The sequence below is a fragment of the Bos taurus genome, chromosome 1 (genome assembly GCF_002263795.3).
Source record: "Bos taurus isolate L1 Dominette 01449 registration number 42190680 breed Hereford chromosome 1, ARS-UCD2.0, whole genome shotgun sequence".
In the NCBI taxonomy this organism is placed as follows: domain Eukaryota; kingdom Metazoa; phylum Chordata; class Mammalia; order Artiodactyla; family Bovidae; genus Bos; species Bos taurus.
In genome coordinates, this window is record NC_037328.1 from 95,446,431 (window position 1) to 95,458,326 (window position 11,896).

At 40.2% G+C, this 11,896-nt stretch overlaps 1 protein-coding gene and 1 pseudogene across 9 annotated transcripts in view; both read right to left on the reverse strand.

Annotated features, from left to right (window-relative positions):
- FNDC3B (fibronectin type III domain containing 3B) overlaps nt 1-11,896 on the reverse strand; it is a 358,677-nt gene that overhangs the window by 325,195 nt on the left and 21,586 nt on the right. The window lies entirely within an intron of this gene.
- LOC101904810 (mpv17-like protein 2) lies at nt 7,523-8,364 on the reverse strand (annotated as a pseudogene).

Consider the following 11,896-nt stretch of genomic DNA (forward strand, 5'->3'; position numbering starts at 1 on the left):
TTCATCTGCTCCTAAGTGTAAATGGAGAGTTTACTGGCAACAAGGCAGTTAGAGTAAACATGAGGCCTCACTCATCATAGCCACCTTTCATTCTACAATTAAACCATAATTCTCCTTTCAAGAAGCCAAATCATTCTCTAGTGATATGTGGTTTCCCATCCTGAAAGAAGTTTACGAAGTGGAGATGTCAAAGTTCACAGCAATTAAATGATTTGCCCAACTTCAGTTAGAAGCTGAAGCCAGGAACCCAGTGAGCTTCAATATTTTTTGCCTTCCAATTCCAATCCACTTTCACATCCAGTCCTGGTTCTCTACATCCTAACTTTGCTACATTTGAGAATTACAAATAAAAACTGAGCCGACAGGACCTGTTGAAAACACCCCGTGGCCATGCAAATTCCCCATGTTTGATAGGAACTTCTCTCCATACAAACTTTTCTAAGCAGACTTCCAGATCCAGCGTGTGGCTGACTTTTAGCATAGCACTGGCTACAGTACTTCAGGTCCTTCACTTAAATGCTAATGATAACAGTTAAACCCCATAAACAAAGAAAATGTCTGTTTTAGAACTGCTAAATGAGGGGACTGCAGACATGTTTAATTATGTCTGCCGGGTGGCTAAGGTCCAAAACCCACCACCATCTGGAGACTTAATCTTGCCTGCATTTCAGATCCCCACCATTCCCGATGGAAACAACCACTCTGGCCCTTTTCATCAACATAAAGAAAAGATTAAAATAATTAGGTTTAAGTGCCTCATAAAGGCTTAGATGAAAGCACATTATAGGAGGTATGATTTATCAACTAAATCATAGTTTATGTGGTCTCATTTGAGATGAAACCTGGCTTCATTACCACTGAGTTTTCTTGCTTTATTTTCTTATATGGGAGCTCTGTCAACACAATTCTACTGGGGCAGGCTGGAGGAGAAAATGAGCTAAATGCTTGCTTCTTCAGGGCTGCTTTTGGTCCGCAAAGGCCATTTTACTATTTTATCATTACTCCTTGATGTTAAGCTTGACCAAGGAGCTGGACTCATTACAAAGCAAGAACTTCCCTCCAAGGCTAAAAAGCAAAAGGAATGTCAAAGCAATTTTTGCTACATAGCAATTAACAAGGGGATGCCTCCAGACATGGTAGGCTGATGTTATGTTGGTGATCAAACAGCATCTTGTCGTCAGGCATTAAGGTTTTAAACATTCAATTATCTCATTTGTAAAAATATTTTCACTCTCATTAAAATCATTACTATTTAATGATACAACCATTATGGTTGTACCCTAATGAGGTGGAGATACTGACAGTCATAAAATGTCAAGATGTTGTCATTACCCCAGAAAAATGCAAACTATAAATTCTCCCAGGTTTCTTGGACTCTTAAAACTGCAGTGTCCCTTACAGAAGTTACCTGTGACTATTTAAGTTAATTCAACAAATGCAGTGAAAAGTTTTGTTCCTTAGTCACCTTAGCCACATCTCAAGTGTTCAGTGTAATTAATGGTTACCCTACTGGATAATGTAGACAGAATATTTCCATCATATCACAAAGTTCTATTGAACAGGACTTCTCTAAAATGTCATACTCTCATTGATGAAAAGGCAACAAATTTTCCATAGGAACTAGTTATTTATTTCGTTTTATAAGCCAAGTGGGGCACTGGAGCATAATTGTTCAGATCCTGCACTCTGGAGCCCAACTCCTGGATTCTAAGCCAGACTCAACCACTTACTAGCTCTGGATGAGGACCAGTTACTTACCCTCTCCATGCCTCAGTTTCCTATCTATAAAACGAGGATAATTACAACACCTATCCTCATAGGAGTGTGGTAAGGATTAAATGAGTTAGTTAAGTGCTCAGAACGGCAAGCACTAAGCAAATATTTGCTCTTATTAAGCCCTAAGTATGCTTCAAGGCCTTAAAAATGCTCATAGCCTTTTCCTCGTCGCCTTTTCTAGTTAAGGAGTATTATTTTGTTCCTTTTAGTACATGTGACAGCCTGTAAAGCCAGTCTCCATGCTAAAAGATAAAATTCACTGACCACCTTTCATAAAGTCGGATCTTCACCTTGAAAGGTTAATTTTATTACTTATCTTAAATTTAATTAATCAGTTAACTGACTGTATGTATGTATAAATCAGGTTAGTCTTTTCAAATAAGGTTAAATCCACAGCATTATGGTATGTAAATATACACACTTAAAGATAACTGAGCCCATAAATTCATTCACTTGAACTATAAAACCTTCAGAATTCTCTTTGTCAACCATCTCCAACTAGCAAATATGTTCCTTGAATAGAAACCTGCTATCAAAGTTATATTCAACTTATAGAAAATTCCAAATCAGTAGTCTAAATTAATGAATGCATAAGCTTATAATACACTAAAATTCAGTCTGTTTGAAACAGCTGGGAAACATAAACATTGAAAAGATATAAAACTGAAGAGCATTATGATTCTGCACTAAAGTTTGAAAGCTTCTGAAACACAGTAATTTTTTTAATAAAAAAATTCAGTCTGAAAAATAAGCTCATTTTTAACACTAATGAACACTCCTTGTTTATTACTATGAATAACTTTTTGCCTGTTTCAGAAAAAAAAAAAGTTTGTCAGAGAAAATATAAGCAACTTGAAAAGCACTGGTAAGTTAGAAATTTTATAATATCAACCAATTTATATAGCAAAAATTCCAATATTTTATTTGGCGAACTCTAAATTAGAAAAAAAATATTCTTCCAAAAGAACTTACCTAAAGAGAAACACACATACACACACACACACAAATATTTAGAGATTAAATGATAAGAGGTCTGGGGTTTGCTTCAAATCGTACATCAAAGAGTGAAAAATGCGTAAAGACCAAGTCAGTCTGACCATGAGTTGACAGATGTTGAAGGTGGGTGACAAGAACACAGGAGCCCACTACTATTCTCTACTTTTGTAGTACGTGTTGAAATTTTTCATAAAAAAAAGTAAAGTCACTCAGTCGTGTCCGACTCTTTGCGACCCCATGGACTGTAGCCTACCAGGCTCCCTTCATGAGATTTTCCAGGCAAGAGTACTGAAGTGGGTTACCATTTCCTTCTCCAATATTTTTCATAATTACCATGTTTAAAAAACAAACTCACCTAAATATAAGGGGGTTTTGACTTAAAGTGAAAGGTAAAGGTTAAAGGTCATAAATGTGCACCAGTTTCTTAGTCCACCGCCAGAGTGCTACAATTCTGCTTTTCCCCTACCCTCATCAGCCACTACAGGGTGTAGAATTTATGATTATCTCACAAACTGTATGCCCAGAGGAGTGCTAATTTTTTCATGTGACTTGTTCTTGGATTTTGTTTGTCTCTTTCTTCACCAATTCCACAAAAAGAAAACCAGAAGGTAAATTAGCTAACACACTCCAGAAATAGCCAAGAGTCTTATTTTAATGCCATAATTCTTGACTCCAAGATGTGCCTTTTTTTTTAAAGGCTATCAAGAGGCTGCATTCTGTTGCTGTATCCCAGTTTAATAATAGAACATCTAAAATTACACAATTATGGTAACTTGAGTGATTTCTAATTTTATTCTCCATTTTTATAAAAATGAATGTCAAAATATTCTAATAATAAGAGTCTGGGAAAATGTGAGCACAATGAAAATATTTTAATGTTCATAGTTTTAATAAGTGAAGATGTGCACCTACAGATTTTCAGTTAGAGGTGTGCCAATTTTGAGACAATAAAATGCAATGAGGGAAAAAGGGAGAGGGAATCAAGAAATCGGAATTATTGCCTGATTTTCCCTTCATTTGCTGAGGCGCCCTTAGGAAAGGGGCACACTTTCAGATTAGGTTTTCTTATCTCTAAACTGAGACAATCCTCACTGGGTTCACATCATAGGGTCCTGTGTAAATGACTCCAAAATACGTAGAAAACTGCTTTTTAAATAAAGTGCTATTTAAATAAAAGTCAAGCACTCATAAACTACTTAAGTAGCCCCTCTAAAAATGGCTTCAGGCTATTCCCCTTAGAATTCGAAAGGAAAAAACAGCCAATAAATGAAGAGGACTAAAGGGAACTGTCAGTCGGATTCCACAATGTCCTTCTGGTAAAGGTGAAACCTGAGCCACCTGGCCAGAGTATCCAGGCACTGCTAGGTGAGGCTACCAAGGTGCTGTGAACGGGAGCTGAAGATCAGAAACTGAGGTGGGCCAATCCAATCAAAGGCACATAATGATGACTTATTACAATTCATTAATTCCCTGAAGGTATCAACCTTTGCTTAATAGTGATAAATCCTGTATCTGCTTGCTCTAGCCACATAAAAGCCAGCAAACATCTCTGAAAAACATTTTGCTTAGTAACATAAAATGAATAAATAAATACAAAGGAAATTTCAATTCTCATTAAGATACACAAACCTGTCAACTTCAAGTGGAAGGAGCAGCCAACAGCAAGGCCAGCGTTACCCTCCCACCAACAGCAAATCGTAATAGGCAGGTACCAAGTCAGGGAGGCCAACAGTGAGGTTTCTCAGCAAAAGCACAAGAGGTTGACCCAAGTAAATATAAGAGGAATAAAGTAATACGTAACACGGAGAAGACTGACAGAGGAATATGCCTTTTCAGGGAGAAGATATTATACCCTCTCCTATCCCACATACTGCCTGGGTCCCGATCTTGATGCCACAACTTACTAGACTTTTAACTCCAAGCAAGTAGCTTGCTCTCTCAGTGCCTCAGTTTCTTCATCCACAAAATAAAGATAATATCCTCATGAAGCTGTGAGGATTAAATGAAGAAATGCACATAAAGCACTTAAAAGAGCTCACATGGTAAGCATTCAATATTATTATTATTGCTAAACATTTTTACTCTTGCTATAAATGAGTACTCCTCAAAACACACTGTCGCCCAGATACTTGATCAATGGTTTGAAAGGAAAGAACCCATTCTAATTCACATAAAGTGTTTGAGGAAACAGAACTGATGAGTACTATAGGAGCTGTGCTCAGGCCAGTCAATCACTGACTTATTTTCTTCTTCCGTGGGCTTCCTTCCTCAGGGGCATAGCATCAGCCCTGAGCCTGGAGATATAAAAGGGGAACCTACTATCCATCCAGAGGAGCCCAAAGCCTGAGTCCAGCAGGGAGGAGACAGGTGGCTAATGACAAAGCACAAGAACCTGAAAAGAGCAATGGGGGCTGTGGAATAGGTTCCAATAAGACAGGTCTGAGTATGAAGAATGGTAGAGCTAAAATCTACGCAGCCGCCATATACCTGAGAGGAGGCGCCCCGGGCAATGGGAACACAGGTAGGCGAGGACACTGAGCAGCGTGACTTCTGGTGTTCCTGGAGCACGTGGGCACAAGGGCAGTGGGAGAAGATGCCCTGTACGTTCTCTGCTCTCCGGAGCCTTTGGGTTAGAATACCACACTGCACAACCTGAAACAGTGGCAACACCACACCCTCTGTGTGAAGATCTTTCAACAAATATTCTATAGTTAATTCTCAGAGGAAGGCTCTTCCAAACGAATGGCAAAGAGAAACCTGAAATATATTCAGTAAGTCATGAGGATAAGTAGTAGGGAAAATTACTGGTAACCCAGATCTGAAAGTCAGTTCTGTAGTACTAACTCCTGGACCTTAAGGCCCTAAGAAGATACAAACTTCTACAGACTCTTTCTAGGTCTCTTAAGTAATTTTTTTTCAAGGATGATGACATTTCACTCCCCTGATACAGACACAATGACCGCACCAAAAATCCACTAAAGACTCTTTCATATAAGAGACTCTTGATGTAATTGTAGCTTTATGACTCATGGTAATTGGGTTTTTTTTTAACGTAGAAAACACTAAAAAATGTATCTTTCTTTTATGATCTTTTATAAAATAATAGATAATGTTTCTTTCATAATTGTAATAAAGCAACAACAAGAAAGCCTACTCTGTGGCCTTTGTGCAAGTGTAAAAGCCTCAGAGATCAGATTTAAATTAGACTGGACTAACCCCACCTCCACTCCACTTTGATCCTTTTTCATCACAAAGGCAGCAAGACTTCAAAAAGCACATCAACCAGAACGAGATGTTCTGCAGTTTAGGACGCAATCCCAAAAGAACTCGTGAAGTAATTATAGTACCATATAATATGTATAGAAAAATAATATTGTCTGAACACTATCTGAACAGTGGAGATTTTAAAGAAAGACAAAATAATGAAGCAGAATAACAGCCTAGAGGAGGATTCTGGAAGCTCCTGGAAGACTGCTGGGGAAAGAAACTGCTGATTAAGTCTTAGGTCTACACAGGGAAGTACCTATTTGTGAAGAACACAAGTTCTTTACATTTTTCAATAAAAGTGCTTCAAAACAGCCATCTATCATCAAGCACCTAGACAATCAACTAAGAGTACAAGAGTCAAAATTATAGGGTTTTCAATTTATATACCAACATCTCAAAATAGATAAAAATTCCTTTCTGGGGTATGCAACTTAATGTCACTTCCCCATGTGCTGGATTTTCTTCGAAGACATAAAAATTTTGTTAATGTTCTTCAAACTCACCAAGTTACTCAATAACCACAAGGGTAACCAAAAGCAGTGTGGGAGAGCAGCAGCCTGTAGGTTTAGGTCTTAATCTAAGCCTTGTGACCAAGCTTTACTAAAAGGCTCAGCTTGAACAAGGCCCAAGTTTCCCATAGGAAAATGAGCTTTATTTCCTGAAGCCTGCAGTCACCTCTAACCTGAAGGGGCAGGAGACTTGTAATAAATTTCTCCAAAATTGTATGTGAGCAGGTAGCCAGAGTTACCTGGTTATTCCTTGAGCCTATTATTATCGCTCTGAATCTGTTTTCTCATCTAGAAAATAGGAATCACATCATTCCCCTTCCAAGGTTGAGATGAAGGCACATAAGGTCATGGGTAGAAATTAAGTGTTAGTGTCCAGAAAAGCAAAGTCTGGGAACTGCTATTAACACCATAACCTTCCCCCTGCTCATCTCCCCAAGCCCCACCTCCCACCCACACTGGACATCTACACTTCACCATTGCCCAACTGACCACAGAATCATGGGGAAACATGAGAAAAGATGCAGTAATGCCCAGCTCCCATCAGAGATGGGCCAATTGACTGAGGAAGGCCACTAAACAGCAGTTGTGGGCTAACAGCCAGTTTATCAGAGGAGCACATGCAATCCAAATGAAGCTTCTGACCCCCATTTCTTTTTTTTTTTTTCCAATTACAAAGAGAATTTAATGGTACTTCCATACTCCATGACTAGAGGATAAGACTGGAGGCTCCAAATTCTGGGGCCCGGATCCAAGCGGATGGGCGATATCCCCCACCTTGGTCCCAGCGCCCAGCCTACAGCAGTGTTGAGGGCTTGGTGCTAGCTGGCTGGCTGAGACCCCAGAGCTGAGGATGGCCCATCACGAGTCACTTGAAGCTGTCCCAGAAAGGCTGAGGTACAACTGTCCATCTTCATGGTTGTATTCCAGAGGCAGAAACTGAGGCCTGGCAGTGGGCTTGGCAGGGGCAGCCCAAGCAGATGCCCAGAAGTCAGGGTGTAGCTAGGACTTGGCCTAGGAGTCGGTTCCCCTTTCTGCCCAGGTGGCTGGTCAGCGGCAGCTCAGTCAGTCTTGCTTTGCTGTCTGGCATCTGGGGGCTCAGTCTGTATGGTGCCCAGGGCCACACAGCCTGGGGGTGTCAGAGGGCCTGGGATCCGGTATTTCAGGTAGGAGAGGTAGGTGTCCCACCCTAGCGTCAGGCCGCTGATGTAGGTGATTCAGAACTGGGGGGGCACGAAGAGGAAATTCACCAGCTGCGCAGCAGGCCACACACACCAGTCAGCCTTGTAGAATTCCCAGAACTTGTCCCGCAGCTCCTGACAGCTCTTGTCCAGGGTCTGGCCCTCCAGGCAGCCAAGGCCCAAGAAGTACCAGACGCCAAGCATAGGAGAGGCCACCAGTTGGTCAATGAGGACCTTCTTGAGGACGTTTGGGAGGCCAGGGAAGCCAGATGCAGGGAACAGGCGGTCCAGCCAGAGATACCAATAGTGCAGGAAGGGGCCCATGCTGCAGCCGACTGCAAACATGCTCACTGAGCGCCGCGGGTCGAACTTCTGGCCGGGCCGGGCGTGAATCTCCCAGGTCTGGCGCGCCCCATCCCCAGCCGCCATGAGAACGCCGCATCCCAGGGTGTTGGTGACGAGCAACGCACGGCCTTGGAACAGGGGCTGACCCGCAGCCCAAAGGCCACGCAGCCAGCGCCAGCCGCCGGGCGGCATCGTCATTTCAAATTTTGACCCCCATTTTGACCCCCATTTCAAAATCAGTTAGAATGGTCTTGGTATATCCAATTCTTCATGCGGCCTTTGTAAATACTAAGTACCAGAGGTACAGAGGTTAACAAAGCAACTCTACGGATCACATGCCATACCTCTACATCCCCATCAAGAACAAAGGTTTTCCAAGTATTAGACTCCATAAGTCCAAAGCAGTATTTTCCTCCTCTTACTCCCTCAGGTTAAAAAAGAAATGGAAAGACTGTGCAGAGGGATCAAGGGGGAAGTCCCTGTTCTAATATAAACATGGCAAGCACAACTCTATCACTGCAATATACTCTTTGACTTCAGCACAAAACTCTTTTCTGACCATCTGGAGCAGCTCTAGGCAGGAGGCCAAAACTTTGTAATTCCTTTTCAAAGTAAATGACAGATCAGTAACTGCCACGTTGCTAATGCATAGCCAAAAGGGAGCACCTCTACTCCTACTCAATGCTCCCTGGAGTTTTACGCATGTAGTAAAAACAAAGTGCTTCCAAATAAATCTACCCACTTATCAATATTACAAACTGAACAGCGATCATGTCACTTCTGAACAAGGTGGCAGTTTCTCAGATGTGATCCTATCACCCTATCTCACAGGCAGGAAGCAGGACCTTCCGCAAATTTCACTAAAAAGAGGCTTTTCTGATCTAGAGTGAAATTTATATGTGTTCATTTACATTTCAGTTTGCCAAGAATGAGACATGGAAGTCCACCAGAAATTTTAGGAGTCTGTCCCTACAGTGCCTGAGATGTCTGGTAAGTTTGCAATAAATTTGAAGTCACATAACACAGAGGGCAACAGGGGCCATGAATGGTGATCTTGGTGGAGAATTTTTAAAATCCCATTGAACAGCAGGATCACTTTCTTTGTTTATCCAATAAAGCAAATGGAGAGCCTACTTACGTGCCAGGTACATACAGTGACAATGAATGAAAATCAAAGTTCCCATTATCTCTGCCATAAATATGAATCTGAAAAGTTCCAACTTCACGCAATATATCACTGATAATAAAAGCCACTTGAAAGCTCACAGGTTTAAATTTAGTGAGCTTTCTCTGGAGCACAAGAAGAAAGATGTCAACCAGCAATGGCTACAGATTCCCTACAAATACTTAATTTTTTAATTTATTAAATTTTCATTTAATAAAAATCTTTTTCCAGATTTCAAAGACATGAAAGTTATCTCTGAAGTCACAATTTCCACTGAAGAACTATCTTCTCTTTTTAAGTAAAACATTTTAAAACTGAACAATCTGAAATTTTATCTGGTAGCAGACTTTCTTACAAAGATAAGTTAAAAGGAATTTTACAGATGAGCAAATAGTAGCTAAGCTCTGATTACAAAATTAAACTGCAGACAGAGTACAGATAAAAAAGCCTAAAAAGGGGAATGATGGTTCTCCCCTTCTGATGAACTCTTCCTTGAGGATGAATTCACAGATTGAGAAAAGAGAGCTAGAGAAGTCATTAGAGGTCATCCCATTCTGATTTTACCCAGTTCACCTTTTAGAGAAGCTGTTTTGTTTGCCTTCAAAGCCTCATGTAATCATTACTAAATTAATGGTATCTGAGTATCTGGAGCCAATTCCAAATGCAATGCTTGTGTCCTACCCGGAGCTTAGGGAAGAGATGGGAGATCTTATCAGGTACCTTCCCAGGGAATTCACACCCTGGTAAAAACAGGATAGCAGAAACCCCAGATTCCTCAGCACAGGAATGTGTAAGGATTCTTTGTCCTTAGCCTTTTGGAATAGAAGAGAAAGAGAAGTAAATGCTGACAGAACTACCTTTCCTAAAGGGTTTAAGAAGCTCAAGTACAAATTCCAAGGCAGGTTTCACCATCAAAGGAAACTGCTGAGAGGAAAGAAGTAGAAGAGGAATCAACTGAAAGATTCTGAACCAGAAGAAAAGGTACAAGCAAAAGCAGGACTTTTCGAAGACGGCAGTGAGTCGGTAAATGGCAAAACAAACAGACCATAAGGAAAGATTACATTTTAAAGAACTGCGGAACATGTGAAGAAAAAAATGGGGAAAATCTACAAAAATTAAGGCTTGCTTCCAAAGTTCTTAAAAAAAAAAAAGTATTTATCAAGGAAGAAAGCAAAAGGCACAAGCAAACAGGGAATGGCAATGGGCCATTCAAAAGAGAAATCTTAAGGAGTTACGAGAGTAAACGTGACTTTGCAACAGCAGCTCATACAGCAAAAAGAGCACTTCTTTAAAGGAATCAGACAGCTCACGTTTTAAAGAGAGAAACTATGCCCAAATTCACTTAATTCATTTTCTTTTCAATGTGACCTCTATTAGTTATTTCCTTACTTAAGATCATATTTTCTCTCAGTGATATATGGACTACAGGAAATAACAGAAGTCAAAATAAGAGGAGGATAAATGAATGAATAGGTAGGCAAAGTCTGAAAAGTACTTAGAAGTACTATACAAAAAAAGGGGGGGAGCTCTGCTCAAACTGCAAATTATCAATCAGAATGCTTAAAGAAATATCAAACATGAACCTCCCTGGAGGTCCAGTGGTTAGGACTTTGGCTTCTAGTGCAGGAGATGAGAGTTCCACCCCTGGTGGGAAAGCCAAGATCCCACAGGACTCACAGTCAAAAAACCAAAGCATAAAACAGAAGCAGAATTGTAACACATTCAATAAAGACTTTAAAAAATGGTCCATATTAAAAAAAAAAAAACTAAAAAAAAAATCATCAAATGGTGATAAAGAGAAAAGTTCTACTTTCAGGAAGGAGAAAAGCAGGAGATAACTGGGGTTCTGAGAGACAGGTACCAGGCAGGAGTAAGGGAGTGAGGAGAAGAAACAACCTGCCAACCCCAGAAAAGAAAAACAACAAATTTCCAAACAGCCTGCAAGGGAGGATATGGAAGAGAGAGAAAAGAAAGGCTGACTCTTCCTGGTAAAGCCAACAGGGAACCAGCTTCAGGACACCTCCTTTTTAGCAGGCATAAGAAACTGTTAAGGAAGGAAAACTGCACAGACTTAATCTCACAATCAGCCTGATGACCTCATGCATCCACTTTCCTCAATATCCCTAAACAGGCAGCCATTCTGATAGCAAAAATCATAATTTATTTTACCTAAGTATACCCCAGTAACCTGGCTTATGTATCATCTGTAAGCTTCCGGATCCAAATAGTTAATTCTGCAGAAAAAGATCAGAGACTTCTTTGGTTCCTTGCTCCAACTTAGTTAAGATTGTGTAACTTGTACAAACATAACCATTTCCTGCCCACTGAACAAAGCAATTAATGGACTGGGCACAGTTTCTGAGATGATTTAAGGGAAGAAATCAGCCAGGCCATGTCTCACTGCAATTCATTTTAAGAAAACAAGACACAGGAAAATATAGATTATCATTATTTTGATGAAATAGCAGTCATTCTTTATATAACTTTCCTCCCACAAACTGACTATAAATGACACTCTGGGAAAGGAATTTGCTTCAAAGTGGCTCTAAGATAATATTTCTACCATCTTATACCTTCAATTCATCATTAGAAAGCATGTGTAGACTGGCATTTTGGAAGGAAAAATAAAAACTGATAAAGTTTATGAGTTTTGAAACATC